Source organism: Chiroxiphia lanceolata, chromosome 9 (assembly GCF_009829145.1).
Source record: "Chiroxiphia lanceolata isolate bChiLan1 chromosome 9, bChiLan1.pri, whole genome shotgun sequence".
In the NCBI taxonomy this organism is placed as follows: Eukaryota; Metazoa; Chordata; class Aves; order Passeriformes; family Pipridae; genus Chiroxiphia; species Chiroxiphia lanceolata.
Genome location: NC_045645.1, coordinates 3,417,134 through 3,433,132, shown reverse-complemented (window position 1 = coordinate 3,433,132; position 15,999 = coordinate 3,417,134). Strand labels below are relative to the sequence as shown.

Here is a 15,999-nt window from a genome sequence, read left to right as displayed (position 1 = left end):
CGGGTGGAGCACACGGCCCATCTATACATAAAAACAATATACTTCAACCGTTATTTTATCCGAATGTAAACAGAAGCACACAAGTACATCTCCTGCCTTGCTCTTGCTGTAGACTACAGAAAAGAATTATTTAGTGTGGCAAAGGAAAATAAATTTCTTAAGAGCCGAGCTGAAGATCCAAGCCCCAAAAAGAAGGTGAGCTGAAGCTCACCAGAGTGTAAGGTGTGCAGCCGTGCCAAGGGCTCCCATGGATACAACAATTCCTGATCAATTAGGCCGTTGTCTAATGGATTCAGCTGCCAGTGTCTGCTCTGATGCCAGGAAGCAGCAGAGGGCTTGGAATCAACACTGGATTTCTAGGCAGTGCTTAAGGACTGCACTGAAAATGCATATGGCCTTCAAAAAAAATGTATATGCATTTCTGAAGAAGTCTAAAGTATGGCACCAGGACCAAGAAATTCAGTAGGAAGAGGTCAGGGCAATTCAGCATTCTGGAAAAATCCCACTTGGGTCTCTGTCCTGGCAGTGGACCAACAGGCAGCAATGACAGGTGCTGTCAGCCAGTCCAGGAGGTACAGGAAGACCCTGCTCTATCCCATGCTTGGGGGGAGCAGGAATTTGCAGCCAGCAGGGGCTGGGGATGAAGGTACTACAGCCAAGGCATCTCCAGCGACATCCAGAGGGGCGACAGCTCCTGGACCATCAAAGGGGAGGGAGCCTCGCTCTTGATGCCAAAATGAGCATGTGTTGGAAAACTGAGATGCAGAGACTCTCCTGTTCCTGAACAGGAATCATGGGTTTCTCTCTTCACTGGACTCATGACTTGCTCTGATCTAATTCAGCTTTTGAAAGGACAGTGAAAACTCCCGACTTCCCAAACAAGTTTAACAGATCTTCTGTGCTTCAAAGTAGGTGGTTAAGCTACAAAAATTACTCATTCTCTACAGTCACTGGCCATTGCCATTCCTGTAACAGCAGGATACCCATCTAACACATACAGACACCAGTGTGCACTAATTTAATCCACAGGTCCCTCTGCCTCTGGATAAAGGGCCAACTTTAACCCTATGCTGCTGCAGGAGGGACATGAAAGGCTCCGGAAGAGTAATGGAAGAAACTTGGTTTATCCACCCGAAGCACCCATAATTAGGAAGTGATGGATGTTGCTAGTAAAAGTGAGTGATGTTTTTCAGGAGCTCTCTCATCTGTAACACCACTGTTTTCAGATAAAATAACCCTTAGTGTCGGGCAGTATCAGGACTGTCTACAGCCAATCAGTCACTCTGCTATCCAGAAAACAATATGACGTTTTTGTCATAATATCTGTGGCATACGTTGTATCAGCCCTTCTTCACTGTCTCACCAGTCAGGGTCTCCACCCCCGCAAAGCCGATAACTGGTGCTCCTGAGATAAACAGATAAGTCGAGACTTCCAAAAACCTCAACCCCACTGCATGTGTAACAGAACTCCTTTTGAACAAAACACCTTTTACAAGAGCATAAAATCATATTTGCCATCTGGAGTTAATGACTCCCAAGTAAAACTCAGGAGAAAGCCCCGCTCGCCACTCCAGCACGCTGGACTGCAAAGCGGAACCACCACAAGGAACAGCTTGGTAGAAAGTCAACAAGATAAGCGGGATCATTTCCAACTCGGACACCATAAAATTTCACACTGTAACAACTTCATTTACAAGACTTTGACAAACATTAAACAAGGAGAACAAATACCTAACACAATTAACTGAGATTACACATATGGCCTAAAGTCTCTGTGCCACAGTGCAAGTGCCAATAGAGTCTGTCCCAAGAGGGAGGATAGGGCAGCTTGGTAACTATGTGACCCTACAGACTGTCACAGCTACCACGGGTAGTAACCCCTTGATTACTGTGCCTCTGAACAAGGTGGCCTTGTCAGCTTTATGGCACCGCTTCAAAATAGAAACAAAACAAAAAACCCCATCAGCATGATTAAGGAAATGGGACAGATGAGCAAGACAGACCAATACCCTTTGGGAACGTTTCCTGTGGTCACCTGTCAAGCAGCCTGGCTGTGTTTTTAACTGATTAAATCAGACCTCGACAGAAACCTTAGTGTCAGCTTCTCAATGTTCTAATAAGTGCATTGAATTCTTTCTAAGGTTCATGCACCAGACCACCCCTCTGACAATAACACTGTCCCCTTCTAAGAAGTCACCTTACAAAACTTGATGGAGCTTGAGAGAGTTAACATTTCATTACCTAAGACCCTGTTCTTGACCTTTAAACACAGCCAGTGTATATTAATATTTAACCACTGCATGTTAGAGATTACATATCACTATTACAAGCTCATAGCTATTACTTCTGCAAAACACTAAGAAAAAATAGATGCTGATGTCACTGATCACATGCTTTCTATTTATTGTGATGGGAAATAATCAGCTTCTCTGATTAGGTACATGTTTATTATATTACAAGGCAACAATCTCCTTCAAGCACCCAATCCAATCCACGTGCTTGACATAAAGGTTTCTTAAAGGCTATGAATTTAAACACCTGTGTCCTAGAAAACATGCTGGTGCTTCTAACAAAGCAAATGCTAAAGCACTGAAGAAATTTAAACATTTGATTACACTGCTTCCTCTTGAAGCCTGATTGAGAAAACAAATGCTTTTATGTTATTAAGAGACACTACTCAAAGGGAAGCAATCCCAGTAATTCCTGGTCCTTCTGAACCATTAATTAACATTACCTGGAGGAGCACTGCCACTCACACCTGGGACACCTGTAATTCAAAAATTTCATCCTCTACAGATAAGGAGGATGGAAATAGCTTATTAAAACTCTGAATAAAGCATGTGGGAAGGGACCTCAGGGCTTACTCTGAAGTCAGACCACGCTGTTCAGAGCCTTGCCAAGTTGACTTTTGAGTACTTCCTAAAATGGAAGCACCACAAGCTCTCTAGGCTCTTGTTCAGTGCTCCTCCATGCTGAAGTTGAGCTTTTAGAACTTTCCTTGCTCCATCCTCTTTTCCCTTTCCCTCTTTTCCCTGCCCTGTGCTCCCCACAGAGTAGTGGGACACTGCCACCACCTCATCCACCTTCCAGGGACGGGTGACTGTGCTCAAGGCCTCCCTCTCCCAGACACCTCCTGCTCTAGTCCCCAGCCTCATTCACCTCAGGTTTTGGCACCTTCTTTGAATTGCCTATGCCTTTCTCCTGTGGGATTCAAGTTACAGCTTTCCCATAAACTAGGAGAACCTCTTGTCCATCCCCTGGTTGAGACAGTAACTGACCACTCATCTCCTCATCCACAGGCTGGTTGGATCCAGCTCCAACAACATCCTCAGCCACATCCAGGGATGCCCCCAAGCCAACCCACGCTCCCCAATGTCCAATCCTTGCAGCTGGACACAGTGCCATGTCTGGGGCCTCAGCAGCACTGACGGCAACAGAACCATTACCTTTAATTACCGTCCTCTGCGTATGCTCCAGATGGAGCTTGTCCTCTCTGCCACTGTCAGCTGGTGCACAGGTGGTGACCCAGAGCTCGTCCCAAAGTGCTCTGCCACGGCTGTGCAGCCCTGCCACGTCCTCACCACTTTGTGTTTCCCCATTTCAGCTCAGTAAGCGACACACTGCAGATTTCCACATGCCTTTTTCAATCCACAGTAGCCATTTAATTCTGAACTATGCTTCACAGTGCTTGAGCCCCTCTCAGTTTTGGGCTTACTTGCAGATTTAGTTAGTATTCCCTTGTCCACACCAGCAAAGAGAACAGCAAATAAAGCTCAGCCCAAGACAAACATGGGTGTATTCAGTCAATTCCTCATGCCATCTCCCTTCTTCCCCATTTTCAAAGGAAGTTACAGGTAACTACAGTCCTTTAACTGTTTAATTATATTTACCATATAATTAAATACATATATTTTCCTATTCCACAGAAATGCCACATGAGGTTATGTCCAAAGTTACTGAAGTCGAGGCACATCATCAGAGGTACTGCTGCCCCCCTTCATCCTTATCATCTTCTAATCCTCCAGATTCCTAGAAACTGATTAAAAATTTTGTTCCAATTCCCTAAGCATTGCAGTTAGACTGACTATAACTCCCTGGATCTCCCTTTTTCAAACGGAGGTAATGCCTTTGCCCTTTTCAGTCCTCCAGGACCTCTCTTGCCCTTCCCAATTTCTAAAAGATAATTGTAAATGGTTCAAAGGTTGCTTGGCTATGCTGATGTACTCTAGGGCAAATTTCATCAGGCTCTGCCTATTTGAATACACCTATCTTATCTCCTTTTTCTGATCTATCCTTTTTTCTACTCTGCACTTTACTCCCATCACCTTGTTTAAACTAATTTTAATTAGCGTGAAGACACGCTCAAGCAATACAATAGCTACATGATACCCATTTAGTATTTTACCTTTCAGCTGTAATGTTAGCAAAAAACCCAGCTCTAGACTATTCACATACCATGACTCTGGCTTTTTGGAGATGCAGAAGAACATTTAGAAAGATTGGTCTAAGCCAGGTTGAAGACTGTATATGGCTTAGACCAATCCTCAGCTGAACTGTCTGAAGGGAAAACACTAAGAAATACAATAAACTCTTCATCTGCGAAAGAAGATTTAAAGAGAAATTTTAACTGCATTTTAGAAGGGAGTCTTTTGTTGACTAAACTGGCCTGTTTTGATTTTAAAAATTTAAAAAAAAAAAAAAAAAAGCCAACACTTCCCCAGCAGATAAAGTGTTTGATAATCAAATGCACAATTTCCTGTAGATTGCCTGTTATCTAGCACTGATCATTGCCAAGGGTAGGGTATGAAATTAGACTGACCACTGGTCCAAACCAGCACAGCAAGTCCCACTCCTCCCTGAACACTGACAAGTATCTCAAAGCACATTACAATTTTTAGGCATCCACCTGTTCTAGCTATAATTTACCTTTCATCGACTGGAAATTACCATCCTCGTAGCTGAGACATGGCAAGATACTATGGGAGCATTGCTAGTCTGCTTCTATGCAAAGCAAAACAGACAGCCTTAGATCATCCTCTGTGATTTCTATTTTGTTTTTCAGCAAAACAAACCAGACACAGTTGTGTGCCGTTACCACATCTCAGCTGAAGCACAGTAGCTTCTTAAACTGCTTCATTTCCATCCTCAAAGACCCATCAAGTTCTGTTCTGTGATCCCCTAGGCAGAAGATGCAACGTTAATGGAGATTCTGGCTGTCATTCTCAAAAGCAGTTAGTGATCTGAGTGCCTCGATTGCTAGTGTACCCAACCTGAAATACTTAAAAAGGTCCAATTTTCAGGAAATGATGAACACTCAAAAACTGCTGGGTGGTGGTTCCCACCCCCCTCAGTGTATAAGTCCAGAATCCATTTTACCTAATGTTTCCACCTAGAAAATCTTTTGCAAGACTAAAACCCTAGTACTAGTCAAAAGAATGGGGAAAATAGTTTTCTTTTGCTAGCTGTGATGAAAATGCAACAAATCCATGCATTCTTCCAGTTTCACAAAATACAGCAGCCTACTCTTGAATATGGATTTGTGAGTATTTTCTCCCAGAGTGATACACTGAAAACTCTCCTTTAGAAAATACTATTATCAGCTTTCAGTGAAACCTACTTTACTGGACATAATATAAAGCTTGATTTCCAGCACTGTCAAGCCAAAAAACCCACTCAATATTTCCAATCCATGTATTGCTGGTACTTGTCTTTACTACAAATGCCATTAGTTACCACCAGTAATCCCTGTCTTGCTGCCTGCCTGCCCCCCTGAAAAACAGATCATAATTAGGAGAAGCCTTGGATCTCATCCTTGAGTTAATGGTGAATAAAACCAAGGTATGAACAGAGAGAACAGTCAAAACAGTGAAATACTGGTAGTCTCTGCTGCTGTTCCTTACTCCACTAGTGGAACAATTCAGACTATTTTAGTCAGAGGAGTTTGGTGTCATGCAATTGTTCAGTCACAGCTCAGCAAACCTCATTATTTCAGGCCTCTTTAGAAATGCAGAGTTTTGCCCGCGAGTACCGATGGGATGTGTATCCGCTCGGTGTGGCACTCTGCCCCAGGAGCAGCACAGCTGGTGCCTGTGCTGGGCACAGCCCCGGGAGCTGGCACGGGCACCGGGAACCCCAACACAGTCACAACTGCGTGCTTTTTAATCCGTCACCCAGCTGGGCTCTACTTCAAACCCAGAGTCTAACCAATACTGGCTGGTTTCAGCCAAGCCTATGCTGATAGCAGATAGAACGAAACCAAGTTAATTAGAGTTAAATGTAGCCTCAAAGGAGATCTCAGTACCAAAACTCCTTATGCACATTAACTTATACAGCATGTATTTTTAATGAGTTCAGCACTTGTCTCGAGTTTAGGAAACACACACATGGGGTGGCAGCTATTCAAAGCCGTTGCGCCAGAGCATGAGCAAGTGCTGACTCTGTGGGATGACAAGGTTATGCTGCCAGTTATGGTGATTCTACCTTTATTGCATAACCCTCAGACAACTAAATTAATTAAACAGGTAAAGTGACAACACAAAAGCCACCTACCAATATACTGATCATATAATAGAAAAGGAAATGAAAAAGACCAGAGGGCTAAAAGCTCACGTTCAATTTTACAAATATGGTTAAATCTTGTAACATCTCCGGCATCTGCTGATCCTCTTTTTCATAAATAAACTTCTGAAAATATACATCTCTGTAGACAGCTAAAGCAAACACCTTCAAAGCAGAAGGGAGTTTTACAAGTGCGAATTTGGAGCTTTAAACCCCACCCTTCCCTCTCCACATACATTCCCCAACACACACCATGTGAAGCAAGGTAAATGGCCACCAGTCATGCCCTTTGGGCTCCAATATATTAAAACAATCCACTTATTTGTGAGATAAAAGGACCTGCAACGACTCTTAAGTCAGAAAAATATATATAGCCATATATAAATAAGGCTGAGCTACGCCAACAAATTCTGTCAATGCCCTTTTGAGCCCGTCATTTAAGTACAGCCAGAAAATACTGCTCATTGGACTACAGTGAAAAGTAATGGGTGACTTGCTGTTTTGCTTTAAGTATTAGTATGTTCGAGCCAATGTGGCATTAACACACAACCAAATCACTTTGAAACACATGAGCTTTGTGCCAGCGTTTTGTAGAAATATATAACCTCTATCACCAAAAACACCCCTTAAGGTAGAACATGGTATCACAACACATTTTCCACAATGTATAAAAGTTAAAGAATAAAAATGTTTAAAGTATTTAAGAGGACAGTGTGACACATTGACAAGTAAGAATGAAAAAAAACCTAATCATGTAGAAGTCTCAGTTTGAACTGCAATTCCAGTGGTAATGCTGCTTGTATAAAAATCCCCCAAATCATGATCATGTAGATAGACAGTACTTCCCTAGCAATTGCCAGTTCAAACGAAAAATCCTAACTTTGTTTTTCTTTTAATCTTTTCAAGTAGTATTCCCTTTAATAAATTTATTAACCTCAAAATGCAACTATACAACTATTTTAATTTAAACAAATGAGAAAAGATTGCTTCAGGATGCTCTGCTGTCTCAAAACTCCTGAAAACTTAATCTGTGTTCTGCTAATCTAGGTTACAATTTATCTTCAGGGGTTCTCCTGTAACATCATTCCTTGATGCTTTAGATTTAGCCTGACGTGATTGAAAAGGCTTCCTTTTCTTTCTTCTCTCATTCATCTGAAGAGCAGAAGTACACCTTGTTCCCAAGCTCCCCTGTTCCCTCCCCCTAGATCAGACAGACTTTATTAAGGAAATTATCTTAAAAGAAAACCCTACAGATAAACTATGACCTAGATCAGGGAGATTCTGCCCAATTTATGTTCAAAAAAGTTGATTTACTTTAAAAGATGTTATCGCATGCCACTCAAACTGTACTTTCAGCCACGGTTTTTATGGACTGAGTCTGTCATCTTTTATTTCCTAAAACCTGAGTTTACTTTAAGAATGACAGAAGACCTTCTCAGGGTCAGCTGAAAGCATTCATAACTGCACACACCAGAAAGGAAGCACTATAAAACCGAGAAGCCCTCAAGGACCACTGTTTTGCTGAGGAGCAGCATGACCAAGCTGCTGCCTCAGCTCCCACGCAATGTCACTGCTCTTGGTTCAGTTCTGTCACCGTGTAGTGGCCTTCCAGGGGGGGTGGCTGTCTCCAGCCTAACACTGCTATAATACACTTCTGAACACAATATAAAACAAAGTGCAGATGATTAGTTCAGAAATGTCACCCCAAAGATGACAGAGATGCTGCTGTAATTCAGATACTGTCCAGGTTTGCACCTCACTGAGTCAGCCCGTCACTGGGATGCACTCAGCCCTGCTGCCCAGTGCCAGCCTGGCTTCCTGTTGACAACTCCATGGAACAGGTGAGCCTGCAGCGAGTGTGGGAACTGGTGGGGAACAGGGGATCTGACCCATCTGTATCACTGTGTACTCAGCACCTGTTCATCTCCCAAATCCTGAGCTGTGGGAAAAGGAGATGCAATATTCCAGCTCTCTTCTTCAGTGGGCACAGCACCAGAGCCTTCCTGCTCACACTCCTGCCTGCCCCCAAATGCAATCCTGCCAACCCCGGGCTCACCTGTGAGGAAAACCAAGCATGCCATATGCCACACCAGCACCTCCTTCCCTGGCCTGCTGCTTCTGTGAAACACGAAGTTTCTGAAAAGCAGCCCTCCCTTCCTGTTGTCTCTGCGTAACCTCTCAGGTGGCACATCCCGAAACCCGAGCACCACCTCCTACTGCACCTGCCATTACCCAACCCAGCACCATGGGATGGCAGGATCTATCCCACTTTGAGCACGAAATCCCAGTAGCAGGCTTTCTCCAATCCCCAGGAGCACATCAGCAATACTTTCAAACACACAAGACATACCTACAGTACGTGCTTCACTCTCCACTTAAGCGACAGGAACCGTTCCTGGTTTTAGAGAAATGCTGTTTGTTTCAAGCATCAGCATCTTAGCTAATGGGTTTCTGCTTCTCTTCTATACTCCACAAATACTGGGCTGAGTAATGCATAGCCTAATTGACTGTTAAGGTCATTGGCCTGCTCTTTAATCTTATTTAGTACACTTTGAGACAGTTCATGAGTCATTAGGGCTTCATTCTTGGGGACACAAGGACATGTAATATACATTAATAAAGAGCATAAATGTAATCTAATGTGTGTGTTTTATTTTACAGATTGTGAAATTAGAAAGGTGGCATTAAATATTTCTTTGCAATGTTATAACTTTAATAATGCTGATGATTTTAGTATACAATAAAAATATTTGTCAGAGCCTGCTGGTGTATTCCTAACTTATAACATTGCTCTACGTCTAAGAAAATTCTGTAAGTAGTAAAAGTCACACTTTAAATACCAACTTGAAGTGAAAAAAGGGCTCAAGGGAGACCTTAACTTAAAAATTCCTTACTTGAAGGGGAAAAGAGAGACATTTTTCAAGCTGTTACTCATTATATTAGATTTTATGATGCAAATTATAATTCAGTGCGCGCACGTGTCAGGAACTTTGCGATACTTTTGAAAGGGATCAGAATCACTAATCAGGCACTGAAATCCAATTTCTGGGAGAATCTGGGAGCTCAAAGCCGAACATTTTCGCTGGTTTGGAAAGATCTTTGAAAAATAAAGTTAAACAGTAATTATACATAACTATGCTTGAGAAACTTTACACCTGTCTTGACATGAATCAGATCTTTGCATGGATGATGAAATTCTTGGCATTGCTTTAGGTGATTGGGATGGCATTAGCTTAGGCAGGGTAAGAATTCAACAGCCACAAGCCTAGACAGGTAGGATAAAGGAGTTACTGACTCAAAAGGCATGGCAGCTTATCTGTGGAAGTCTAAACATATTAATCATTTAACATAAACAGATCTGCTGATATTTTTAGAAAGGCATTTCAACTCATAAGTAACAATGTTAAAAAAAGGACACCAGTAACCCTAATCATATTTTCCACAGGTCCTCTCAGCTCCTTGCAGATTGCTGCTACTAAAACTCGAACTGGGGGAAGGGGGGAGGAGGAAAGAAAGAAAAAAAGCCAAAGACAGGTAGCTGGGTTTGGTATTAGTACAATAAAGAAGTTGCTGGCAATTAGCCTTTGACTGCTGGCTGTGCTACAGACTCCTGCAACCTTTGTCTCCCTCTGCCTCAGTTCCCAGTCTATAAAATGAAGGTGATAATGTTTCCCTACCTCACAGGAACGTTCTCAGAATAAATCCATAAATGCCTGGGAGACACTGAGACACCACTGTGACAGAGGCCATAAAAATACCTAGGGGAAAAAAAAAAGAACAACAACATAAGAATAAGTGACGTAAGTGACCATAACAGCAGACGTTCACAGGTTAAATGCAAAATGCAAAGGTTTAAACTTCACTTAATGACATGAGTTCTCCATCCTGGGGAAGAAGCAGTTCAGTTAAGCACATATTCCCATTACGACACTTTCAAAGCCATGACAGCAAGAGACAATTTCCCTTTTCCTCCTTGGACTCAACACGATCATGATAATCCACCACCAGGTGCAAGTGGGAAAGGCGTTTCCTCTACAGATCACTAGCTCAGGCCCTCCATGACAAGAATCACATCCAAGAACCCCAATCACAGCAATAGACCCCCACATACTGACAGTGCTCTTCCTCAGCCTCCATATCCAGTGCCTACTGCAGAGCTGAGCTCCTCCAATAGTTAAAAAAACTTCTTTCAGCCTAACATTTATTCCTGAACAGATTTTATCCATTTGTTTTTCATGCCAACATTGATCCAGCAGCTTAAATAGCTTTTCCCTATCTCCGAAGTTATTTCCCCTGACAATAAAAGATGAATTACACCACTTCCCTGTCAGGGCTCATCTGCCCACCCAACCAAGCAAGTTCTTGGGAGTTTGCTCTCAGGTGACTCCCCATCCTCGGTATAACCTGCCTCCTCTGTCACCCCACTTCAGCATCTTCTGCCCAGGCCCTATCCTTGTGGCTTGCTGGCACCTTGTGACTGCACAAAGGTGTGTTTCTCCAGCACTTCCAACTGGTAACCCCCTCCTTCCAATCCAGCTCAGAGCAAAAGTTTCTCTCCTAATGCCTCCTAAGGTTATGACTCTGCATGCCATCACCATGGAAATAAGTCCCACTTGACTGTTCTGGGTCTCAAGCTCTTTCTGAAATATGTCCTGACCCTTCACAGCTCTGACTGTGCCTCCTACCCATCTCACCCGCAGTGCTCTGCTCTGTGGTGCCAGGGACATCACAGGGAACATGCAACAGTCTCCCCCAAAACATACCTCCTATCTTTCAGTGTCAACTCAGCTTAGCAACTGATGGCTTGAGCTCAATTACACCACTAAGTGTTCTTTAACGTGAGCCAAATAACTACATCTCTCAGAAGGATAAGTGATTCAAAATTATGCAAATGCACAGAATGCATTATTTAGCCTTTATCATTTACGAAGTACTCATTTTGCAAACAGTTTCAGCAGTCTTACAGAGAGTGTGACAATGCCCTGAAATCCGGGTGTCTGACAGTTGCTGTGTCATGCACTGACCATCATATCCTCGGTGGGAGAGGAGAGGGTTGCTGCAGCTCAGAGGTGGGACACAGGGCTGGGACAGCCTGCCTGCCCACTGCCCCCTGTGTTCAGAAGTACCTCCACCTATGCCCTCATACATACACCTCTTGGAGACCCTCTCTCATCCCCTCACCAACACGGCTGAGCAGCACAACAGAAATCCTCTCACTTCTTTCCCATTTTTGATGGGAGAGGGCAGTTCCCTCCCTCCTGGCAGTGTGTGGAACCAGCTCAGGAGCTGCTCAGACAAGCACTGGAGTTGGTAGGAGGAGAGTAGCACTCCCCCCTTCTGCTGGCAGTTTGCCCCAGATCAGACTGGGATGTATTGGAAACCTCAGCCCAGGGAACGAGAATACACTCACCTTTCCAAGGACTCAGATCCATTTAAAACTGTACTCTAATAACCTTCACAAACAAATATATTATGCAATTTATGTTATGCAGCGTTGACTTCAATGACTCTGTAGCAGTGCTTACACTACTATATTTACTTCTGGCACACACTGGCAGCCTTCACTGCAATCATTCTGAGCGTGTTCCTGTTATAAACCTGGAGGTCCTACCCTGCCAATATCTATGCACGATGCTCCTCAGTATGTTTTCTATGTTTTCCAGAATTTTGACTAAGCTGTTCCTCTTTCTTCTGTCCCTTCAAGTTTCTTTGTCTAGAACATGTCCCACCTTTTTCCCCCTTTCACACAGGCTCCCAGTTTTCTACCCCTACACCTTTCCCTCAGTATAAGGTCTCCAATTCCCACCTTCAGCTTGTCCCACACTGTTGATTTCCGTCCCTCAGGTGCGAATTTCAGACAAGCACCCTGGCACCTCCTGCCAGGCTCCCGGAAATTTGAGGAAAGCCCTCTATCAGGCATGCACACATCCACTTTGAAGCTCATGACCCAGATTAGCATACTAAAGAAGAGAGATTACACATATTTGGCTTCTCCCTTCCCCCACAACTAACAGGATGACCATATTTCAGTACTGGCTCTTTCCACTCTCTTCATCAATCTGCTGTAAGAATGGCAATAGCATCTGAGTAGAATCCATCCAGCAGCAAGTGGTTTGTTAAACCCCAGGACATGCTGCATACTGAGAAGGATACTTAAGCTACTTAAAAGACAACCCTCTATTACATGCATAAAAATGCTTGAAATTTCTCTAAGCCAACACTTGAAATTAATAATCTCCTTTAAATATATCCGTCTCTGCTGCTGATTGTTATATTGCTTTTTATGCATTTTTTTAATTTATTCTTTAAAAACCCTATAGAATTTCCTGTAGTTCTAACAGACATAGTTAAGGTCATCCATGGTACACACTCATATATTTCACTATAAACTCCTTTCTCCCAAAAGCATAAGTAGATTTTGCATTTGTATAGTAGAAGCAGTTCAAGTCAACTATTCTCAGCTACACCACAGTGACTCTACTGATAAGAAAAGGAAGGGGAAACAGTCACCAAAAAACAACAACAACAACAAAAAACCAAAACACACACCAAAAAAAAACAAAACCAACCACACACAAAAAAAAAACCCAAACCACTTCTTCTACATTGGAAATATTAAGACAAAGAGCAAAGAATTTTAAGATGAGGCTAGAAAATACTCTCAGTCATACCAAGCACTGTTTAACGTGCAATTTAAGACTTGGAAATCCCTGCCACAAGAGGACCCATGCATGCTGAAGTGATCACTTCAGCTCTGAATTTCTTTGCATGTGTTTGTCTGATACATATTTAAAATTTTACACTGATTCAGTTTTGGATGTCATAGCCAACTTTATAAAACAGATGTTCTGCTTATAGGGGGAGAGGTATTTGCTGCTGAGGATTAAACATTAACAGAACAAAATAATCAGCAGTGACAAAAGCGGTGATGGCAGTTCACTGGAGATAACCTCCTCCCTGAAGCACACTGCAGTCTCCATCACGTTAATTTAGGCTGTTAGAAGCCTCGAGTGACGAAAGAGAGACCATACCAACAGGATTTTAGCACACTGAAGCACACACAGCTTTCCCCCCTCCCATAAGTTAAACTCAAGGCCAGGCTGCCTGGAGTAAGTGCTGTGCTGCACGTCCCCTGCAGCACCCTGAGCAAGAGCCCAGCACCTCCAGCAGCACCTGGACACCTTGCTGCTGAAAGCACGAGCATCACCTCCCTGGGTTTTCCCAATTTCCATGTGCCAAGCCCAGAAGAGTATTTTCTGGAAGTCTTCAAGGCTGCTTTTTCAATCCGTGAGACAGTATTTACTGATTAGACGATACCAGTAGCCCTGAGCCTTTCATGCAGCATTGACAACAGCAAGGAATTCCTCACCTCTTGGTAAGCTCACACACTGTCTGACGCAGCAAGAGGCACTGTGAGGGGCCAAGAAAAGCCACTACTTATCACAAGAAAATGGAAAATTGTGAAAAACCTGTATTGCAAGGTTAGCTGCCTAGGCACGGCTTTAATAGAGCTCCATAAATACCTCAGTCTAACACTGACAGAGGTTAAAAACCTATTATCTTTCCCAAATGACAGTGTGAACACATGTTCAATCGTACACCCCGCCTCACCAACCTACAAAGTAGATTCTGCTCTTTCAGCTTCCACAAATACAAACCACAGGGAGCTTTTTAAATGAAAGCATTATGAAGATTACATTAGGCAAGTTTGATCTACTGTAAAACACTCGCACACAACATTAAGAGGTAGAACAACCTTTAACACCTGCTTTCTCTTCAAACACAGTTCTATCCCTGAGCATGGCTTGGTTCCTGATGGGATGAAATCTCAAGCTAATTCATATGGCTTACTCCACCAGCAAAGAACACTTTAAATGTCTAGGACCTAAGTGGCCCACTAATACCAAACTGGTGAGAATATTCTCCCAGAAGCACATACTCCACAGAGCTGCTCAGCCAGCTGCCACCCCGCAGCACAGATCCACACGGCAGAGAATGTTTTCACCCCTGGTGTGAAATGTTGTGACACAAGAGGAGGTGCGGCAGCTGGAAAAGGAGTGCGCAATCGGAGCAGTGCTGAAAAGTCATCATCATAAATATTCACAAGCAGGCTGATTTGTTTTCTTACTAGTGGCGCATTGTTATTCACAAATATTAATTAGCCTCCAAATACCACCTGTTACTCAGCCCTCCCCTCTGCTGAGTGCCATGGGTTCCCTGGCTGCCGAGGCTTGCAGACCCTCCGTGCTGCTCAGAGATTTAATGATGTTTCAACTTCCACAGCTCACTCAGCTACTGGGAGGAGAGGCAGGGAATAATTACTTACTTATGTCTTTCTCTGCTGACCCCTCTGGAGGATGAAATGAACAGCTTTAATGGTCTCTGAAGGGAGGATAGTCCACTCCTCCTTAGATGGGAAGGATGACAACTGCACCACTAGGTCTTTGGAGTGGAGAACACTTTTTAAAGATCCAAACTTCAAAGATCTCAAAAGGTGAGAGTTCAAACTCAAAATTTCTCCCCATTGGAGGAAGGAAAGCTGCTAATGCAATCACTTGTGTTTCCAGCAATCACACTTCAGACAGAGCTGAGGTACCAGGAATTGCCTATCACATCCTACAGTACAAATAAATCTCAGTCTGCCTGGAGGAAAGCTGTTACAAATCTCGGCAATTTTCTCTGGATTTCTTTAGATCACTTCCTCAAAGGATCTCTCTGTAGGTAAGAGGTACAGATGGAGGCAGACAGCCAATACAGGATTCCTCCTCCCCACTAGCAACAGCAAAGGTGTTCTCTCCTCTTCCTAATCACGTGCATCACCCTTAACATGAGAAAGTTGGGCAGAGCACTAGTGAAACTAGACAGAGCACTAGTAAAACGCACAAGTTGGTAGTACACCTAAGGTTGAAGATGAAATGAATGATGAAGTACTGTCTTGGTCTCTACAAACCCTGGATGGACAATCCCTCAGACCTCTGAAACACACACATCCTGCTCAGTGTCAAGCAGAGACAACCAGGGAGTATAAGCTTATTGTGATGAATCCAAACTCATACAATAAAAGGAATGGGACTACTTTGAGTGTGGGATCACACCTAGTTCCACTGGAGGAAGTGAACCTGAAGTGTCCTCACAGCTGCCAGCAGAAAGACTCAAGCTCCAAAACCCAGCATTTGGCACTTCCATCATCTCAGAAGCAGTGCTGCCTTTTCAGTGCAAATGCAGCACGAAGGTTATTATCCCACAGCTGAGAGACTCGATACCAAGGCACAGACATCACCTTGTATGCTTCCCAGGAAGAAGACACAATCTATTCAATACACCTTTCTGCAGCATCAGATTTTTCTTACCAACCAGCATGATTTCACTGGTACAGTCCAACCTTAATCCTTCTTAACATGTTTTATGCATCGAGCCATCAGCTATACAGAACAACTGGAG

The 15,999-nt window shown here is 43.3% G+C and overlaps 1 protein-coding gene across 19 annotated transcripts in view; it reads right to left on the bottom strand.

Annotated features, from left to right (window-relative positions):
• The window catches only part of PTPRF (protein tyrosine phosphatase receptor type F), a 376,345-nt gene that overhangs the window by 276,329 nt on the left and 84,017 nt on the right, over positions 1–15,999 (bottom strand). For 17 of the 19 annotated variants that reach the window (XM_032697223.1, XM_032697222.1, XM_032697230.1 and 14 more), the window contains exon 2: positions 10,236–10,316. The gene's annotated coding sequence lies outside the window, so the exon portion shown is untranslated. Of the gene's footprint in view, positions 1–3,446; positions 3,732–10,235; positions 10,317–10,962; positions 10,997–15,999 lie in introns of those variants that run through there. The other 2 variants (XM_032697224.1, XM_032697225.1) reach the window with 2 other exon arrangements.